Source organism: Onychostruthus taczanowskii, unplaced genomic scaffold, assembly GCF_017590055.1.
Source record: "Onychostruthus taczanowskii isolate IOZ18803 unplaced genomic scaffold, ASM1759005v1 scaffold94, whole genome shotgun sequence".
In the NCBI taxonomy this organism is placed as follows: Eukaryota; Metazoa; Chordata; class Aves; order Passeriformes; family Passeridae; genus Onychostruthus; species Onychostruthus taczanowskii.
In genome coordinates, this window is record NW_024507435.1 from 891,336 (window position 1) to 913,501 (window position 22,166).

Consider the following 22,166-nt stretch of genomic DNA (forward strand, 5'->3'; position numbering starts at 1 on the left):
GGGAAAGACAATGGCCTACTGAAAGAAGCTAGAAGACAATGGGATAGAAGAAAACATGAAGGTAATTGTTATATGTATGCATGGCATAAAGTGTGAATCAATAATTAAGGAGTTAATTATCTCACCACTTATGGATACAGGCTTGGGATGAATCCCTGCAAATAGATGAAAAGGCAATTATGGTCCCTCCATGCAGCACAAGATAACCAGCCCTTCTCTGGCTGCACAGATGGGGACTCACAGTAGTTCTGTGCTCCCACAGAGTAAATAATTTTGAAATGAAGAGTGGCAACACACTGCAATAACCACTGGCAATGCAGTAATGTTCTACAACTCTGTGTGTCCAGATTGAGAATCCTCTAGCAGTGATCACAGCATAGTGTTAAAGATCCTTCTGCAGAAAATCAAAGTGAGTAGCACTAAGTAAACTATGTCTTCTAAGACAATTATTGTGCTCTTTCATCATTGTTGTACACTGAAAACTTTTATTTGTGCTATAGAAAGGGAACCATGGATTTAATGAAATCATAATAGGTGATCTGGAAAATTAGTAATTTTAAATATATAAATATAAATATAAATATAAATATAAATATAAATATAAATATAAATATATAGAAATACTTTCACCAATTTTTCCTTACAAAATCCCAATGCCAAAGCAGCAAATGCTGAAGGGAAAGCAGATTCAAACTATAATTAAAATATACCTCAAGAGACTAGCAACAAGTATTTTCAAATTTTAGTCAGTTTTAGTGAGATCTGAAGAGAAGAGAAGCCTGAAAGACAACTAAGACAATGTCCTGAGAGACAACCAACAAAAATTTGTAAGGAAACAGAACTCACTAGTTTCATGGCTTACAGAACATTTACTTAGGTATGGGATGTAGTTGTTTAGATTCTCTGTCTTTCTAAAGACAGAGACTTGGACTGTCAAAAACACTTCCTATGACAGCAGATGAGAGCCCACAGCAGAATTTGGTTTTGGTGTTATATAACCCTTGAATTATAAAAAGAAATAAAAGCTGCTTTTGCTTTGTATGTGGCAATCTATGTATTACTCACTGTTGCCAACCTCAAGCTTTTGAAAACCGTGAGTCAAGGCACAAAACATCATGAGGTTAGCTGTAACATGAATTACTGAAAAATAAATTAATTCATTTGTCAGGTTTATTTCTCTTTTAATATAGGGTGAACTCAGGTCATGTTTTTGCAATTTCCCTTCACGAACACCAAGGCTACAGATCCAATTTTTTTTTTTTTTTTTTTTTTTTTGGCCTTATTGATTTGGGCTAAGAAACCATAAGACTTGGTAGCACTGACACTTCTCAAACATCATGCATAACTACATCGACCTCGAGGACTTTCACTTCCCTCTCCTCAGTGGCACTGAAGGCCAATTCAGTGATTACCAGGATACAGCTACAGCAAAGGTCCCAGCACATGGTAAGTGCATGGATGTTGCCACATTTCTCTCCACAGAGAAAAACAAAGCACCATTCTTCCCAAGAGTATTTCTAAGTTTCACATTCTCTGAGCATTGGAGAAAGAAAACACAAAATCCCATTTGCTGTACCTGTGTTTGTGCCAAAGTAGAATGCAGTATGGAGATTGTTTACCCAAAGTGATGTTGTTTTGTTTCCTTGGCCTATCAGGGCCAGAACTGTGTGTGTGTCGGGACTGTCGGCTGACAGTCACAAGAGGGTCATGAGATAAGTGCAACGGAGTGCAGTGTGGGCAGAGTGCTCAACAGATTTAGTTTAGATGTATTCTAATATAGAATAATATATATATATATAGTATAATAAAGTAATCAATTAGCCTTCTGATAAGGCATAGTCAAATGCATCATTCTCTCCCCTTCATCGGAGGTCGCCTTTGATGCTGTACATGGAGAGCCTCAACAGCAGCAACAGGTCTGTGGGGGACCAAAGGACACGTGAGAGCCTTGTGACCAGAGTAGTCTGCCGCCAAACAAGTACAGTCATGGCTGGAACAGATGCTGGCTCTCACAGGACACCTCACCTCCCACCAGCTGAGTGCGAACAATGCAAAGAAACTCTGCTAGGCAAAGGGAGTGGAATTTCAGCCACAATATCTCTTTCCAAAAACATTTTTCTGCAATTAAACTTCATTCTTCTCAAAATATTTGGCATTCAAAAAGAAAATGCAATCTCTACCCCTGGAAACTAAATAAGTAAAAATCTAAATACGTAGAGGTAAATTGAAGGTTATTGCATCATGTTCAGTTTGTGTGGGAAGTTAACCACAGCCATAAACCTTCCCTAACTCCTATAGGTCCCCAACACTTTTTCTTATGGCTAATAATAATTACATCAATACAGAGCACATAACAACTAACTTCTTGTTTAGCTGCTCTGTACTCAGATTGTTCAGACTCCACATTTAATCTAGGATGTTCTAACTATTAACATGCATCACAAAAAGCCATTTCTATTTTCTTTCTCCTGTGCTCCTTGGGTGGCAGAAATAAAAAATAGTTTTGGGGAATGTTGAAATAAAAATTGCTCCACAGAGGCAGCTTGAAAAAAACTTAGGAAATTGTTTTAAGTGGGGTTGGGTTTTTTTTCCTTTATTACTTTTTGTGAGGTAAATTTCTATTCATCATAACCAGAACTTTCTGTGGGAATGGACCACACCTTTTCAGCTATGTACAAAGCGTCTTCTCAAAGGAGATCATTTCACACAGTGAGACCAGACATTCACACACTGCTCAGAGAAGCTATCTGAGCTTCCCACTGAAAATGGCATCTCTGCCTCATCCAGAGTGGGAATTTATAGCTGAGGTAGCATCCTAGATACTGGTTTTTTTTCCTAGCCTAAAGAGTAATTTACAATTTCAAAGTGCATCAAGGAAGCTTCTGAGGTTTGAAAAGCTTAGCAGGATAAGTTTTTCTTTTCAACTCTCATAAACAATTAACTTGCAGATTGCCAATTTAAGATATTTACCAGTTTTAGGATTTATACAACTATCAGTCATCCCTACTTGACAAAAATTCAGTACCAAGAGACTGGGTTGCAATTTGGAATAATTATTTACTCCAGAAACAACATTAAGAAACTGTTCCTCTCATGTTGTTCTAGCTCCTGAATTTTAGAACTGGCTCTTTTGCACCCATTTAACTTCCAGTTTCAGGCTTCATATAGAAACCTCCTGTTTCTAAACCTTGTAGTTCCCCAGCACATTTTACAGTGGGAGTACTTAATCTAAAGGCCAAATCCTGCATGCCAAAATTATGCAACTAGTCTTTGACACACAGCCTGGCACTCCATGTCTCAATAGCCCTGTGTCCTCTCTGCCACTGTGCCCACTGTCTGTCACAGTGATAAAAAGGCAGGCATTTGCTGTTTTGTGTCAAGGCTGTGGACAGATGGGTAGCAGGAGTAAATGGGCACGTCACATCTTGGGACAGGCATTAATCTCTCTCATCTCCCATGGCTTGTTTTTATAGTAGATTCGAGGAGCCCCTCTGCACAACTCCACGTGTGTGAACTCTCCCACTGCATAAACCAATACATTTCAACTGGTCATGTGTCCAATAATGGGACAGCCAAATGATAAATCTTGATATATTGCATCTGAATACTTCCAGGAAATCCATAGATACCTGTCAACATTCCTTTATACCTTTTTCTTAGAGAGACTAAGGGATAGAAGCAGGAGAAATTGATCTTACTTGTGCTTCCAAGGTCAGTTTATTTTAAATTTCTTCTAGAGAACTTATTCTAGAGTGCTTCTAGGAAAGAAATGCCCACAGATGAAAGATCAGTCAAGCTCTCTTTTCTGATAGGTTTTGGCACACTCTGGGACCAGGGCCTTGCAACTTCCATTACAAATAAAAAGAATTAGAATAAAGCAATATTAGGGCACTTCTGCAGCCCAGGATTACTATAACCCACTGCCCTGGTGTTATACAACTGTATTCCCCGGGTGTCTCTGCTAGTGAACTCATAATATCCACCACAGGATTCCAGCACAGAGCCACCTGGGAGCAAAGGGAAATTCCAAAGAGAACAGAGCATGAGGAGCTTGCTGTCAGGAACCAGCATTGCATTTTGGCACCATCTTTACCTTTAGTGTTCCAGCTCTGCTGTCCATGTACAATTCAGTATAGGCTGCTGGATTTTTGGTATGCCATAGCAAAATTTTATCAAAAAGACTGCAGAAATGATTCTTTTAAGCTGATGCAAGCTTCCAAACACACTTTGCTTCATTCAACCCATTAAAAACACCAAACATTTTTGTTCATTATTTGAAAGTAAATTCCAGCTGGCCTAAGAAACTCTATATGCCTCTGGTTTGTGTGCCCAAATCCCTGGTGCTGCTGCAGTTCTTGTAAACACCACAAATAGTTTTTTGCCAAAGTCTGTAGCTGAAGAAATGATAAACCACTGCAGATTCATAACATGAGCATGTCACTGCTGACTGCTGTTGCAACACAGAGGATACTAAAAATATAACTGGCAAAACTGTATTTTGGAGATCAGTGCAAACAGCAAAATCTCCAGTAAACAAGCTCTGTTTTCACCTCATTGAGGTGTTTAGCTGGACAAAAGGGGGCATAGGGGAGGAAAGCTACCTTCTGAAAAATTTCATACATGCCAGTGAGTCAATTTTCTGACAACTTGACAAGTTTTTACATGTAATGAGACAAAGTGAGATTGGACAACAACAAAAATGGGCATTTTTTAAATTAGTAGTTAACAAGTATGTTGTAGTTTTACACTGGTGCTTCCTACTGTCCTGAGCTTTCATATTCAAGCAGCTGAGCTTTCATGTTCTCACAGTCAGAAACTTCATATTTTCCTTTAGGTTTTACATTGCCACATAGAGAAAAGATGATTTAGTATAAAACCATAGGGTCTAAGAAACTATTGAGAGTAGAGTAGGGTAGCAATCCCCTGTGGCTTACTACAGTTCCTTCTTTTTTGTTTAAAGCCTTTGATTTGCTTCAACCTGTTAGGCAGATGTTTCCATTCAACCTAACTTCTTTCAGTACCCTCCTCAGAGAAATATTTCTAGCTCTACTGGTGATTTATAGTTACTTCTCAAAATAGGCACATTTGTTTTCCTTGTTTGCCACTATATTATCCTCTTATGATGGACTGATTTTTATTCAGCTTCAACTAAAGCTTTTTTATTTGTCCATTTGACTATTACGAGACTGTAGGATAGATTTTCTATGACTATCTAAAACATATTTCCATCATTTATCACAAAAATCTGAATTTAGCTGAATTAATATGGCTGATTTAGCCTTCCCTAAAGGAAATGTATAATCCTTTACAGAAATAGTGTTTGTTTTTATGCAAAAATCCCACTATAAATCACAGAAAACTAACTTGGACATCCTGCTTACCCATGATAACTCAAAATAGATTTAGCCATAAGCAAACACTCGTATGGGCTTCTTTGTCTTTGTTTCACCTGTTTCTGCATGAAAATAGCTTTCAAGGGAAGTGCTGGAAGGGCAGACTTGGAAGAACAAATCCTGATTTTATCTACACAGTCAACAGAACAGAGATTTCCATGAGTGTGCCTTTGGAGAATGAGCTCAGTGCACAAGCAGGGAGTCCCTCCTGCACGCCCTGTTTTCCCTGAGTCCTCTCCCAGCCACCCAGAGTCCCTTGCCAGGGTAGCTGTATGTAAGTGGGCCTTCAGATGCTCTTTTGTTCTTGCAGTAATATTTTTATTGCTGTTAACTTGGATCAGTGTTCTGGAGAGAACCTGACTCCTCTTTTTTGTTTCTTGAGCTTTCCTTCTCACATTACCAAGTCAGTAAACAGCTATACGGAATCTCAGTGTGCTTAAATGTAGACTTCCATCCTGAGCCCCAAATCCCTCATCTTTGTTTTGAAATTGTGTCAACTTCTACTTCCCTTAAGTATGAGATACCAGCTCTATCAGCCACTTGTTTAGTAACTGAAAAAACAAGTTTTATCTTATGCTGCCCTTCTCATATAAGAGACTTCCTGTCAACACCAACAGCACTTACACACTATCTGTTTTCAAATCTCACCTTGAATATATTCTTTGCTATGATGTTCAAGGCAAAAACAAAATAGAAGAAAAAAAGAAAACCAAAAACAAAACAAAAGCAAGATGGTTTCAGAGACAGGAAAAAAAAATCCAGAAAATGGAACATAAAAATATTTATAATATTTAATGAGTATTTTTGTTTAAAAAAAATAAACTATAAAAGAGAGAAGCTGTATGGGCTTAGTTAAAAAAAAAAAAAAAAGCATGGGGAAAAGATATACCTTGCCAATTTCAAAACATTGACTCAGTCTTCTCCATATTTTCTCTGCCCTTCACAAAATCTTAACAACTAACTTGTATCTTCAGTCTCCTTTTGAAACCTTGAACATCTGAGCTTCCAGATGTCTTCCAGTTTTCCTATACGATGGTAAAGGCTAAGAAGTTAATTTATTTTTCAACTAAAAACAACATCACAGGACTCCAAGAGGAAGAATTTCAACAAAGGCATGAAACACCACAAACCTCAAGACACAAATAATCAGGTTTCCTAGGACAGGAGAATTGGAAAATAGTCTGTCTGACACTGATGCCTGAGGTTTGCCTCAGCTCACAGGCTCTCTAAAACAGCCTGACCTACATATTCCTCTTTTTTTTTTTCCTAGGGCTCACTGAGAAAACAGACTTCCTACCACTATCATGAGGTTCACTGGGAGGTTAAAAACATGGAGAGTTATCTTCCAGTATAGAAAGAGTAAAGTTTGTTGTGTAAACATTTACACTGTGAGGTGACCTTCTTCTGACTTCAACTCGTAAAGAGTCCAGGGGGAAATGTTTTGGGGCAGGAGTCCAGGAAGCTGAATGGAGTGGGAAGATAAAGAGTGATCTGCAGTTGAACAGGGCAGCGGGGAGAGAGACACATGAGTGCTCCCCTGGTCCATGAGAAGGACTGCACAGCTTTGGAAACAGATTCCATGACACCGATCTCAGAGACAAGCTGCTCTTGAAGACAGAACACTTCCTTGAGGGTGCAGAGGTGGAGGGCGTCTCAGGGGCATGATGTAACACTCCCATTGTGTCATGTTTTGAACTACACACCACAGTTGAGATCCTCTGGGGAATTCCCAGTTCAGGCACCTGAGTGCTCTCCTGAGGTTAAGCTGTGCACTGAGATCCAGCCACCTAAACAGGGTGCCATTTTAGATGCCCAAGGGCATCCCACAAAGCACGTGTCTGTGGTGGGTGGGGAGGGAGTGTTTTCTGTAGGTCTGAACATTCAGCCCCATGGGAAATTTTCAGATTCTAGGACGCCTCAGGTGGCACCCGATGTGTCTGCATGCTTCCATCTGCAGCTGTCTACAAAACATACTGACTCCCAGAAGACTTCTGGGATAGAGCTTATTTACTAATATATATCCTACACCTTATAGTGTAGGATATATATTGTATAATGTATTTTTTTTTAATTATAAAGATTTTTTTTATTATAAGGATAATTGTATAATGTATTAAACAAATTATTTCTTATCTTTTCTGTAATCTGAACTCTGAGGACCTCAGTTTTCCACACATGGCATATAGTGCCTAGGATACTTAAGACATCCTAAGGTGTCTAGGACATCCAGATAGCAATATCAAATATTACACAGGACCTGAAAGGTATTTATAACAACCTGACACTGTGCCAAGTGGGAAAAAAATCAGGTAACTCAAACCATACTAGATAGATTGAGAAATTTCTTGGGTTTTTTACTGTAGAAATGGGATGGATGTTGGTTAACTTCCACAGTGACCCCTCACCTATCCCCTAATTTCTGTGTGCTCAGTGTGATGGGGTATGTGGTTTGAGATGGGGTTTGGCAAGGCTTTCTGCTGATATCATCCTAGAGGACTGTAATTTACCGACAACTCAAATGAGCTGCCAGCCCTAAACCACTGGATAATTGACATTTCCCAGTCAAAGCAAGACAGCAGATTTTGTGTAGGTGTGGACATGGGAACAGTGTGTGGAGAGAGATCTGTATAACTTCTCTGCTTGTAAAATAAACACACCATCCCTGTCTATTAAGGACAGTGATGATTAAATGTGTGACATAGCTTCTTAAATTTTTTTCTGTGCACATCAAAGTAAACTCTAGAGTACTTCACCAGGTAGCTGGAAACAGAAGAAACAATGAAGATATATGAATATTTTATCTCAAGCTGAGGCATTTTTTAATGTCCTCAGAGAATGAGCCTACATCATAATGTAAAATCCCAGACACCCCTTCTTCACTTTCTCATTTTTACTTAGGTTTCACATGCAGAGACACATTTTCACACAGCAAAGAATAATTAATTTTCTTGGGCACATGGATTCCTTGAGCTATCACACCCCTTTCAATCCCAATTCACCATGTTTGTTTTTGTACTTCATATACAGGGTATTGTTCCTCCAAAAACCAGTAACTGGGAAAGAAAAAACCCAAAACAGTTACACAGAAAAAGAAAAACAAAACAAAACATTAAAAAAAACCCCAAAATAAAACACAAAAAACCCCCACCAAACCAGCATTCAACACAGTATCACAGGTGAAAACATTCAGTTAAGATTTTTTTATTTCTGTCACCATTTATAAAATTCCATAGACCTGAGTCACACAGCTACTTTAGCTTTCTTTTTATTTTAATTAATAATTCTGTGTTTCCTTTTCTCAGCTATTTTGGGAAATAGTAGAGAGAAAGACAGTGCTGAAAGTATCAGGTACCTCTGTCAGACAGTCAAGAATTTGAATACAATTATAAGGAATGAGTTTTAAGTGAGGCAAGAGCAAGAGGGGCAAAACCCCACGTGGTCCTACTTTGAACAGTGATAGGACAGTTAGAGTTACAGCTAAGACCCTTGAGAATGAAACAGGTGGCTGTCCAGGGCAGATATTTGACTGCAAGTTCAGACCATTCATGCCAGAACTTTATATGAGGCGTAAAGTGCAGAGTGATTGAGTTGTCTAGGAAGAAGGCATTAATAAATCTTCAGGCAAGAAAGGCCAATAATTACAGTACCAAGGTATCCAATACCTTCAGTACAGTATGCCTGCAAGACTTCATGGTTCTCTGCTATGGAGAGATTCCTCTCTTCTTTAACAAGGCAATTAAAGCACTGTACACTCACTCTGCAGTGAGGACTTGTGGAGGTATTGAGCAGTAGAGAAGTCAATACATGAAGTCATTAGAGAAATGATTTCTTACGAAAATTGCCCTCTCCATCTCTTCTCTAATCAAAGTGGAGAAATTTCTGTCTCCTGCTGCTACCCTACATCTCTCTCTCTCTCTCTCTCTCTCTCTCTCTCTCTCTCTCTCCCTCTCTCCCTCTGTGCAAATTCTCAAAGTGACCCACAAAAGAGATGTGAAAATTTGGAATGAATCTGGCCCTAAAAATCTGACAGCAAATCCTATGCTGAAATCCCAGAGGCAGAGTGGAAAATATTTCTGGAGAATAACTGGATTTTTTCCAAGTATTTTTAAGAGCTTGAATATCTTGGGGGAATATATAAAAACAACCTCATGATTCAGCTAACCAAGGCAGTAAAACAAGTTCCTGAAGGCAAGGATCAGCACTTTGAATATATTTGGGTGCTTCCTTTAATTCCTATGTTTCTTTTTCCTTCTTCTGTCCTTTTCCCAGTTCCTTTCTCCTTTGAAGTAAGAAAGGTAGACTTTATAAGTTACTTTTCCTTCTCACCCAGCCAACAGGGAAGGGTCATAAGTAGGGCAGCCAGTTCCCTCTTCTTTGAAAGCTGTATGAGTGTTCTACTTTAGATACAGATCCTCCTGCCTAAGCCCCAGCACAGTGTGAGCCTTATCACAAATTTATAAGCTCCAGTTCTGTCCTTTGTACTACCTAGTCCAGATATGTAACATCTTCTTAATTATAACTCAAATGTAGAAATCATACCATTGTCATATTTCACAATTAAAACAGAGTAAAGCATCTATTGCAGTCTCTTATAAAATGGTGTTTAATTTCTAGCACAAAAAAGACCACCACTGCAGGACTTAAAAATGCTTGCACGCATTCCCCGTTCTGGAAGTGGGATCTCCTCTGTTTGAAGAAGCCTGTCTGACCCCATGAATAATGAACTATTTAAGATCTTCAAGAAGAATCCTCAAAGAGATCAATCAAGTGAGACCAAAGAGAATGACAAGAATACAAGATTAAAGAAGAGTGTGTGAATAATCTTGACAAAGTTGATTTGAGCACCTAAAAGTTTAATAGATTTAACAGACAGTGGCTAAAGCTAACTCACATATTATGGCTTGCGTGATCCCAGCTGGAAGCATTTCAGATACACGTGAGCAGTCTCAAATCACTTGAACTTTCTAAAGTATGTTGCCCTTGGCTGTTAGTTAAGAAAATATTGTGGCTACTAGAAGCTTATTGTCTTTTAGAGGTATCAGGACAAGATCATAATTTAACCAAGAAAAGAAAATCTTCTAAGAACAAGAAAGCTTTAGTCATCAGTTATATCTATGCTAGCAAGTGGTGGTGTGACAGAGTAGATAATTGAGGCAGTCATTGTTGACACCTCCATGCCATATGCAGTTCACAGCTTTTATTTCAGACTTGAAGTGATCTCATGAAACAAATAATTCTTCCATGTACATTGTTTAACACTTCCAAAAGGACCATTCCCTGGCTGGATTCCACTTGGGGCTGTACTGCATCTGATATGAACCTGGAGCAAGCCTTTCAGTTTTTCTTCAGGTCTTGGTGGGACAGGACAAAGAGAAATGGTTTTAAATCAAAAGAGGATAGATTTAGACTGGATAAAAGGAAGAAATTTTTTATGGTGAGAGTGGTGAAGCACTGGAAAGTTTGCCCTGAGAGGTAGTAGGTGTCCATTCCTGGGAACATTCAAGGCCAGGCTGGATGGAGCTCTGAGTAACCTGATCTGATTGAAGACATCCCTGTTCATTGCAAGGGATTTGGACTAGGTGGCTTTTAAATGTCCCTTTTAACCCAAACTATTCTATGAATTCAGAGCTCTGAGGAGAAGGAAAGCTCAGCATCTGAAAATCCCACCAGTTTAGTGGTGCTTCTGTGGAATGAGAGAATACAGCCAACGCGATTTAAAATAATGACATCATCTCTATGCACACATTAACCTTACAAATAGCAGGAAGCAAACGCCTAGGCCTTGCATCTCAAACCTTTAGCTCATTTAAAATTTATCTTCGGTGCTGGATCTCTATCGCTCCAAAAACACTGAGCCACCAGTTGAGAATGGAATTTAACATCGTGCCAGACATAAAAAAACCCTTATCCATGACTCAATGTCTGCAGACAAAGCATTTCTGAGTCACACTGAAATTCAGTCCCAGGAACCAACAAATGTAAACATACCATTCCCCCAGCCATGTGATGGGCTCAGAGTACAGTAGGTTACAAAGTGAGGACATAGAGTAAAGTATGTGAAAACTAACCCTCCCCACTAGAGATTACGCCATCACAGAACTAACCAAGAAAGAACTATGCACCAACTCAAAGAATTTGAGGATCAGAAAGCAAAAGAATTAAAACTATCCCGTCATTAGCCTCCAGAGCTCACTTCATCAAAAGGAACTGGCCTTTTGTCCATGGAGACACAAATAAACTTAAAAGTCATAAAAAATATGAGAATGCTTCTACAGTCAAGTGCCCACTTTATAAACAAGATGGCTTATTTCAATTAATATCTTTCCTCACCTGAACAAAAGTTGACCCCAGCAAAGCACATGAAGGAACATGTACATCCTTTAAAAATACAAATAACCACACTGGAGAAGATTGACTTATTCACAGACATCAAATGATGCACAAATTAAGGCACTTCACCAAATCAAAGTCTCAGTTTGCTGAAGCAGGTTTTCCAATTGGCAGTAAATGAGGCTGAAGTACAAACAAGAGGTTGCTGTTATCTGTAGCATGAAATTTCAGGTGATACTTGTACATGTAAGTGCAACAGGTCTGCATTTCATAAGACCAGAAGCAAATGTGAGTGCTTTAGTGCTTTTAAAAAGAAAAGCAATGTGTTGTATTCTTTTTTTTCATTTATACCTCCACAAGACATTGAGCCAAAGTAGTTTTGTTGTCACTTGATCTGCAAGCATTAATATCAGTATAGAAGAATATTTATTACAAAAAAGATAATTTAGCAATGAACTTCAATGTGAAAAAACTAGTAAAACCCAAGAACTCAAGTAAAATAAATAACAATCTTCTGCATCACTCTTCTTACATTTTGTACTTCCATAGGCCTCTGTAAGTATCTTAAGTTTTTCAGTTGTTAATTCAAAGAGAATAAAAGAGGTGTTAAGCCTGGGCAGAATATTCATTCTCTCCCCCTCTACTGATGTGAATTTTTGACTGTTTTTAGCACACACAGAATCACAAAATCACAGAATGTGCAAGGATGGAAGAGACTACAGTGGGTCATCTGTTTCAGCCTCTCTGCTCAAGCAGGGTTGTCCTAGAGCACACGGCACAGGATTGCATCCAGGCAGTTCTTGAATATCTCCAGTCAGTGAGGCTCTTGAAAGTGCTAGGAAATACAGCCAAATTAAATTAGTCTGAGATGGGTGCACAGTTAGCTGAAAATTGCTTTTAAAATCTTGGTATAATCATTCACAATTAAACAGCATGCATTTTTTTAGCATGATCTCCCAAATTCCATGGTATTTTATAGTTTCATTAGTAAACAGAGTAAAGAAACCTTTGTGGCCTTTGAAAACGGCATCAAACAGGGTGGTTAGTAGGCACTTCTAACAGTGTAAAACTAGAATGGAAAACATCTTCGTCCACTGGAGCAATACTCTGATAAACAGACAAAGTCAGAAAGGAGTAATGCAGATTCCTGCACTTAAGTCAGAATTAGCAATCTATAAATTTAATAGGGGGAAAATCCAGCTGATCAGAAGCTTTGCAGAAAAGAAAGGGAGGGATTTCAAATTGCATATAAGTCAACTAAGTCAGGCTGCTTGAAAAAAAACCATACACAATTGAAGAGGTAAAAATAGGAGCTTTATAAGAAGCACGTGCTTTTATATAAGGAATCCTCTAACTTTTCCTTTTCCTGGGCATTGTGTCAGTTGTAGGAGTAGTCTTCTAGGAGGGCAGCAGCCTCTGGATGTCCACAGGAGAAAAGGGACTGTAAAGAAAAGATGGGATTCTTTAGTCTAGGGAAGAAGGCCTCATGAAGAACATGATTGTCTTAAAATATGGAAAAGATTGCCATGAAGAACCATCTATTCTCTTTATCCACTGTGGCTAGGACAAAAATGAAAGGTTTGAATCCCAGTTGTGAAGATATGGAATAAATATTAGGAAAATGTTTCCAACAATAATGTGCCAAAAATAATAAAAAAGAACAGGCTAGAGATATAAGGGTGAGAACATTACAAGATCCTTCCTTAAAATTTGTTATAAAAAAAGACCTTATGATCTGTTGTTGATGTTGTGTTGTAGAAGAGGTTCTTTGCTAATCTCAGAAGACACGAAGATAAAAACTGTCAGGCAGGCAGCTTCTCTGAGTCCTTGACTATGTGTGTGTGTGTGCACTCACACAACGTTCTGTGGGAGCATATATGTATCCTCCTACATGTGTGTGCCTATCCATGTACAAGCCTGTGCTCATGGACATACTTGCGTGAGTGTAGTGTCCTTGACATCTGAAATTTAGTTTTGAAAACATTTAACAAAGATTGCCCTCCCCTGAACCTCAGTAGTATAAAGGGTTGAATCGTGTAGGATGGCTGCTATCTAGGGATGCAGGTATTCTTGCCCACCCTTTTCTCCCAAAGCAGAGCAGGTTTGGAGAGGTGAAAAGGTAGATGTGAAGAGGTAGATGTGAAGAGCGTTTTTATCTGAAAGGGCAGTTGGCAAAGTCTGTGTCTCATTTACATCCTCATGTAGCACTGAATGCAGCAAAGTGACAGCAGAATAAAACTGACTTGAAGAGAAAAACAGATCCTTATATGATTATAGTTATTTATGAAGAGCTATTGATCTGAAGATTTGTTCCACAAGGGTAAGACTATGCAACAACCGTGTCTGATGAGACTTGCACATAGTAGCTTAATGGTGGAACCAGAATATGATACAAAATAAACATCCAAGTAGTGCAGACTATATCTAAACCTGGTGAATGAAGGAGACAATTATCCTCAGTATTCAGAACAAATGGTTTTAATTTACACTTGGCAGCTCCTTTTCTCCATTTTGGAATATCTAGACAAAGTTTTCCTCAGTATTGCATTCCCACTCTACAGTTTCAGTGCTCTGGGTGGCTGCCCAATGAAAAGCTAATCAACTATGCACATTTCACTTAATCATACCAATATATCACCTCTACTCATGACCACACAGCCCAGAGAGTGGCAGCACACAAGAAACCTGAGAGCATGCTGAAGTTAGATGGGAAGACATGAAGGAAGTTAGGTAATTTTATTACGAGAACAAAGTTACTTAATTAAATCCCTTTAAAAGTTTATGAGATGGTCTGAGGAGGCCAGGAAAGAAAACTTTCCCCAAATGGAACACAGCAAATACTAGCCCGCATTACTTGCAGGAAGTAGGGAATGGGAACTTACCCTAAAAATATTTAGCTGCTTCCAGCAATGAAGAAAAGTATTTGCAAAATTAAAAAAAAGCCCTGGGGTAAGTTTGTGTTGGGGGTTTTTTTAAATTTCTTTTTTAAAAGGTCTGCACTCTTGTTGCCTCAACAAAGATACAAGCCTCAGGATGGAGGGAGGAAAAAGAACGTAGCTTACACAGGGTCATTAAAAATTTAGAATCTCTCAGCTAAAAGTCCCTGAAAATCTCCTCTGCATTAAATGTACTTGAGGGTCTCACTGCTCTGAGTAGCTTCCTAGGCTGCACATGTAGCTCCCCCCAAGGATGAGTGAGAATATTCCATTCCCTCAGAGATCCCCAGGCTCGCCAGGCTGCACGTGTGCAACCAGAACGGATACATTCCAGCCAAAGGCTGCTGTGGCGGGCAGAGCCAGAATTTTGCTGTAATGGCTGAAACTGTGACCAAGAACCTGTCTCTCCACCCTTCCCAGTAATCGCCCTAGCAGCATGTGGCAAGAAATCATCTCATTTCAATGCGGGAAGGATAAGAGGAAAAACTGAATAGCAAAACCAGGGGAGTGGGGCACAAGAAAAAGAGGTATAAAGATACGCCTAGGCAAATATATTACAAACTGGGAGAATGCTGGGAAGCAAAACAGGGAGGAAATTACTCGTATGAGGCAATAGAGATTGAGATTGGAGAAGATGCCTGGCAAAGAAAAGGGGTCATGACAGAAACAGTTTAGCAGAGAAAAAGGCATCAAACTGCAAAGGGAGTGGTAGAAAGGTCTGTGCCCTGCAAAGAATGTGTATATGCAGAGCCTGAAGTCAGGCACAACATCCCACTATGTCTGAGTATTAGAAATTATATTATTAACATACATTATGGTCACCTTGTGATGATCATTCACATAGGACAACAACTTTCGATCAATTAATCTGAAACTCAAGCTGCAGAAATCTGAGCAGTATGTCTAAACCATTGTGATTAACCATTCTAGAAGAAAATTGGTACAATGTTCAAAACAATGAGACATTATACATGTACCTGATGAACACTCTTTTGCTAAATTTGCAAAGTCAAACACCTAGGAAAAAGAAAAGGCTAGAATCAAGGTTATAGTATGCATTAAGACATAACATATAAATTTTGCAGATTGACTTAATCAAGAATCAGGATACATCAGTTCTGAGCTAACATTCCACTCTTTAATATTTTGTTGGGGTTTTTTTCCTGGATTTCTGATTTCCTGCAGTTGACTGTTCTGGCCCTTTTTAAAATTTTTTTTATACATTTACTTTCTACTCCTGCAGCAAATGCAGAGGAGGAGGAGAAGACTTCTGTGAACAAATGCATTTTCCTCTAGCAGTCTTCTCTAATACCTCAAATGATGTGTGCCTGTGCTACTGAACGAGTAAGAGTGTTCTTCGGCTGAGAGCAAGTGACAGCACAGTCCAGATCTACATAGATAAATCTGCTTCTCACCCAACAAACAGGCTGTCTGCATTGAAACAATCTATCAGGAAGTGACCTGGGTTCCCAGCTTGTGTTCATGCATTGACTGTGAAGATGTTCTCAGGCTTGAATAAAAAAAACATACCAAGAGCATCACGTATGGAGATCTGCAATCCCACACGTAAACCCATATACTTGCCCTGTTTCATTTAGTAGAATTGTAGCCAATAAGACTAAAATTCTAAGCAAAAACTAAATGAAGACCACGTAAATGAAGACCATCATCATGTACATAGGCCAGCATCTTTAGATCTGGTGTTTCTAGTGTTTTAAATAAATGTACTTGTCTCTGAAACTTCAACAATGTGCTTTTAGTGTCATTTGTCTGTGTGTTGCATAATTCATGGAGACACCATGCCCTGCATAATAAGTTGGCTAGAAAATCCAGAAAGAAACAAACAAACAAAAAAAAAAAAAAACCTGAAGAAACAATATTAAGGAATCAACTATAGGACTGGAAATCTAAGCTCTTCTATCAGGAAGCATTCCATTTTGTGCCTTGGCATTAAAAAAAATGCGTACATTACGCACATGTATCACTAATTCCTGAAATAATATGTGCAGCATCGGAGATCATTCTGCAGACAAGCAATTGGCAGATGTTTTTTACAATAGCAAGATGAATTCACGGTATGGGATATGTTGATTACTCATGTCAGTCCCTTTGAAATTTTAAAGCGAGAGTAATCAGAGCTATAAATCTCTCCTAAGTATAATTAGATTACTATTTATACCTAGTGTTGTTAAAACCAGCCTAAGAAATTACTTTTAAGGTGCCATTACTGAAGGAATAATCTCTTTAAAACAATAATCACTCAGTTAAGTACAATTCATATACCTACTTTCTATAATGAGAACACATAATTCAAGTATTTAAGAATACCGAATGTCTTTTCCTATTTAAAAGTTTGATAATGGCATTTTCAGACTTCAAAGTTTTTTACATTATATGGTAGGTCTGGGAGCATTCTTCAATACCGTGATGCACTGAGATGGAGGATTAGATACAGCGGCAGCTCTGCATAGAAGGCACCCTTGGAGGGATGCAGGTTTTGTGTTAGAGAAAGTGCAGGTTATGACTACTGCAGGACCCTGTAGGGAGTATTATGATAACTAGGCAATTATGATCAACTGACTAGAACTACAGCCATCTCCATAGACTTTTTATCTTTTAGGAGCATATTAGAAATTCCAAAAGATTGTAAATTTATATAATCTGTTCTAATGGTTCACTCCTGTTAATTTACATCTTATTTCCCCTGGGGGAACTATTTGACTTTTTTTTCTTCTGCAGTAGAGACAAGGCAGAGCAGCATGCAAATAGTAAAACATGAGGATCTAGTACCATCTTTTCTTTTAGCAGATCTCAATAAAGATAGTTAAATTACTCTAAAATAAAAAGAGATATCTTTAATCCCCAGGTAGAAGCATGAAATTCCAGAGGTATAGACTATTTTTTTTATTTTATCAGAAAGCATGTTCACATGGAGCTGGAGGCTTTGGTCAAAGAATGCTGATACAGCTTGAAGTTTGCTGGTGTTCTGCAGGGTGAGCCTTCATTAAACTTTAGCAACTGCATGGAGAGCACCAATACTTGGAAGCTACTTCCAAATCCATGTCTGGAATAAGTAAGGTCAAGAGGTTGTAGTACTAAGACAAAAATTATAATAATATACATTTTCACAATATCCAGAATCATAAGAGCCTATACCTCTCTTGATACACATAAGTTTTAGCAGACCTTGTTTCTCATTTTTCTAGTGGAAATTCATGATCTTGTAGATTGTTTCACACCAAATAGATTCCTGAACTCAGCAGCTATTGGAAAGGCTTTGTCCATGACCTACTACTCACATGAAGTCAAGGGCAAAACTGCCCCCAAGGTCTCACAGCATTTTAAAGTTAATTCTCGTATGGAACGTCCTCCCTTTCCAAGGAGTCACTTCATTGCCCCATTAATATTTTATTACACAAAAGTCAGAAATGGAAAAAGCATATGTTTGGAATGATATGTAGCAATAAGAATAGGACCCTGTTTTTATGTAGTTTTCCACTGCATGAGCCAGCTCATATATTTAACAGTTTTGGTTCCATTCTCTTTCACTTTTATTTTTTTCCTAGAATCTTCAGTTGAGGAATTATTCTAATAGATGTATTTTATTTTAAACCTTAACAACCCTCTATTTCAGCCTCTAGATATTACAAGACACGGTATTGGTCAGGTTTAGCAACTTCTGAAAATCACAGTTTAAGTATAATTCTTCAGGTTATATTATTCTACCATAAGATAAAATCTAGTTTTCTTGTGCTATTTCACTTTCTATTAACTCAGCATTTGTCATGAGGGAACAAATGTACACTGAGATTTTGATTCTTTTTAATTTGTTAAATGCTACTGATATTGAAGAGACAGTATGAGTTCATCCATTTATCTCAATTATAAGTACCATTTAAAAAGTTAGACCACTTGTTCACAGATACTGTTTAGGAGTAATATGATGGATCCTTCACAGCTTCAGTCTTACTCTATGGTACTGTGCTGCTATGATAAAACTTTCCACTTCTGTTCTCATGGATAATAATGCTGTTGACTTCTGTTGCAAGAACAGGTAGCAAGGAATGGAAGACACATCATATACAATGCCCATATCTAAAACTTTCTTTGAAATACCTTTTATTTTTGTCAGAGTCCCAAGCACAGGCTCTGCTTAAGCACAAAAGAAGCATTATTTAAGACAATACCTACAAATACTGATCACAACCAACAAGAACATTTTAACACAAGTAACACTTTCAGCAGATGCAAGGCTCCATTCAAAACCACATTAATTCAAACAATCTACTGTACTGGTTTTGGCTGGGACAGAGTTAACTTTCTTCACAGTGGCTGGTATGGGGATAGGTTTTGGATTTGTGCTGAACACACTGATGATAATAGAGTAATTTTTGTAATGACAAACCAAGGCCTTTTCTACTTTCTATACTGCCATGCTTTTGTATTTGCTTCTCCCTATTTGCTGGAGCCACCATGAAGGGTGCAAACTGTGGAGTGTTACCAATGCTCAAGTATGCTATAGACATCCTACATATTGTTCAAAGGACTTAACATCTAGGAAGACAAAAAAAAAAAGACAGGAAAAAACAGGAAAATTCTAAAATATTTTCAATTTCAGATTCACTTAGACTCAGCTGCATGTATCTCTTTGGCCATTTGTTAGCAGCTACCAGTAAGCGACCGTGTCCAAAGGGAAAATGTATTCTAGTTAAAGATTGGCTTATAGCCTTATCAGCCAAGTTTTATTGCTCTTAAAGCATGGCAAGAGAAATATTTATACTGAATTTGTTTCATAGGGACTTTTGATAGCAGGACAGTAATTTCTTGTACAAGTACTTTTAGACGGAGACAGCAGAGTTACACTAAGAGGGACTTCTAAAAAGAAAATGTCTAGAAAATAAGATGAAATCACAGAAATTCTAGGCTCTCAATTTGAAGTAATTCTCTTTTTTTGCTGAAAATGTTCCCAAGATTCAAAACGTTTTATGTGTCCTTTGAGTTCAGAACACCCTGAGTACAGTAGCATATGTCTGTGCTGTTTAACCAAATACTCCAATAATTTGAACTTTTTTTTTTCTATGTATGTGTATAAAATGAAATATTATTTATAACCATCTAAGGTCTGGCACAGCATTTTTGAATCAATGCCATTCTACACATCAATGTTACAGTTGTTCTATATTAATCTAATTGTTTTAACAACATTGGAAAGTTTGTTCTGAACTAACATATATATTTACATGTTCTACAGTTCTAGCCTGTTGGGTAATGAGGTCCTAAAGAAGGTTTAAGAAGATTTAACCCTTTATACTAATATTAAGAAAAAAACCCAGCAAAATACATACCTATTCAAGGACCTCAGACCAGTATTATTAACATCTCCAGGAAGTCACATTCTAGCTAAACTCATGCAGGATTTGAAGTGGTAAAGCTAAGGAATGTGATTTCTGCAAAGACAAGCACCCTAGGGGATGGTAGAGAAGAAAGATTTCATAGTACTAAAAAATGAGACAGCCAGAAATATTAGAGTGGGTAAATAAAAATGTTATAGTCACTTAAGCCAGCAGGATCTGAGAATGAGAGTTTATACTGATACTGTTCTGGAAGGCTGCTGTCCTTGTCTCTGGTAGCACTTGCTTTTACCTCATCAGCAACGTGCTACCTCACACCCAGTGATAATGTCTGGCATTTATACTTAAAATAAAATCAGAAAAGTCTAAGGAAAAATCATCAGCTGACTAGAGTTTCATTACTGAAGGAGAAAAGCACTTTTTCAGTGATTTCTCATTCATAGAATCATAGGATAGCTTGGGCTAGAAGACACCTTAAAGAAAATTTAGTTCCAGTGTCATTGCCATTTGCTGAACTTGAAGTCAGCTCTTTTCTAAGAATGCACCCCGGTACTATACTCTCCAAAAATTTCCACTCTGAGGTACAGAAAGTATAACCTCATGATTTCCTTTGTGTAGTGGGGGTGTGAATGTGCACATGTTCATGTGTGTATGTTCATGCTTATTTTCTCATTTATTTTTAAAACAGTGAAAATATTTTCACATAAACATATTATTAGTCTGAACTTTTAGTCCAAATAGTCAGAAATCCTTTTACCATCAACTAGAATAATTGACTGACTTTGCTAGATACAAAATACATTAGGGTGGCAGGAAAAAATTATAACAGGCACCATCAGAAAGGACTGTACCAACTGAGGAAATGTCACATCATGGCCCAGTATTAAAACCAAATTTTTAGACACCACTAATGACTCATTTTTGGAGCTGCTAATGAGGAAACCCACAAGAGGGAACAAGCAAGAAGAAACCCTTAAACCTGAGCAGTGCTTCCGGCACTTCTGAAACTACAACCCATCTAAATAATATACAGCTGCAATTTTAAATTTGTGGTTAAAACCAATTGCCAATGGGGTTCCAGCATCCTTCTTCACAGAAATTGCAACAATGAGACCAAAATCCTTCATCCATCTTCTCAAAATTCTCTGAGTATAAATTCAAGATATAAATCAATTATTTCCACAAAGGTCAAGATGATTGCACCACAGTGGAATTAAGGCCATCATAAAAACAGGCTCAAACTGCCCTCACAGGAAAATACCAGAATTTTACTCCAGGATCTAATCACAGTTCATCTCCAATGGGAAAGTGATAGAGGAAATACAAGATAAGAAATTAAATGGAACCATCATATTTTTTCCACATAGAGGTTTTGTAACAGTGGATTAAAGAATTTGAACCAACAGGCCTCAAATAAGTTTGAAAGCAATAATTTAAATGCATGTATATATGAAACAACAAGAGCCATTTCTGTTCTTTTTGTACTTCCTATCATTTTACTTCCAATGCACACACATTTTTAATTGCCTGCTTCTCTGTATTATCTTTTACTATTTTTAGTCTAGGAAGTATTATTGGATGAGCTTTATAATTTCAATTGTTTTAATTTAATGTTGTTATTTTTAGTTGAAAATCTAATTTGAAATGGCAAAGGGTTAATTATGGAATTTTCCAAGGGAATGTCCCAAGGAAAGAAAAAAGTATGGGATAAAATCAGTGAAATGCTAATTTTAGAATCTAATTTCTACTCCTAATTTTACTTCATAAGGTACTCATATTAACCCTACATATGAAGAAATATCTCTAAAATAAACTACACTTTTAATGTTCTGACTACTATTCCACATACGAAAAAATAGACCATGCATTAAAGAAGAACCCTAAGCTAGTTTTTATTTAATTCAATGTATTTACACACCTGATTAAACATGAATATCTGAAGAATTCCATGTGTCATTTAAAGTATAAATAGATGTAATTATATGTAACAAGCTCTTTGTCTTTCCCAAACTCAGGCTCCTGAGCTTCCCAGTTTAACTGTAGATATTTGTTTAATAATCAGTTTCCTGGATTCAAGTATTTTCAGAGACTTTATATGAATACTTGAGACTGGATAGTTTAAGGCAAACTAAAATCACAAAAGGTACAAACAAACT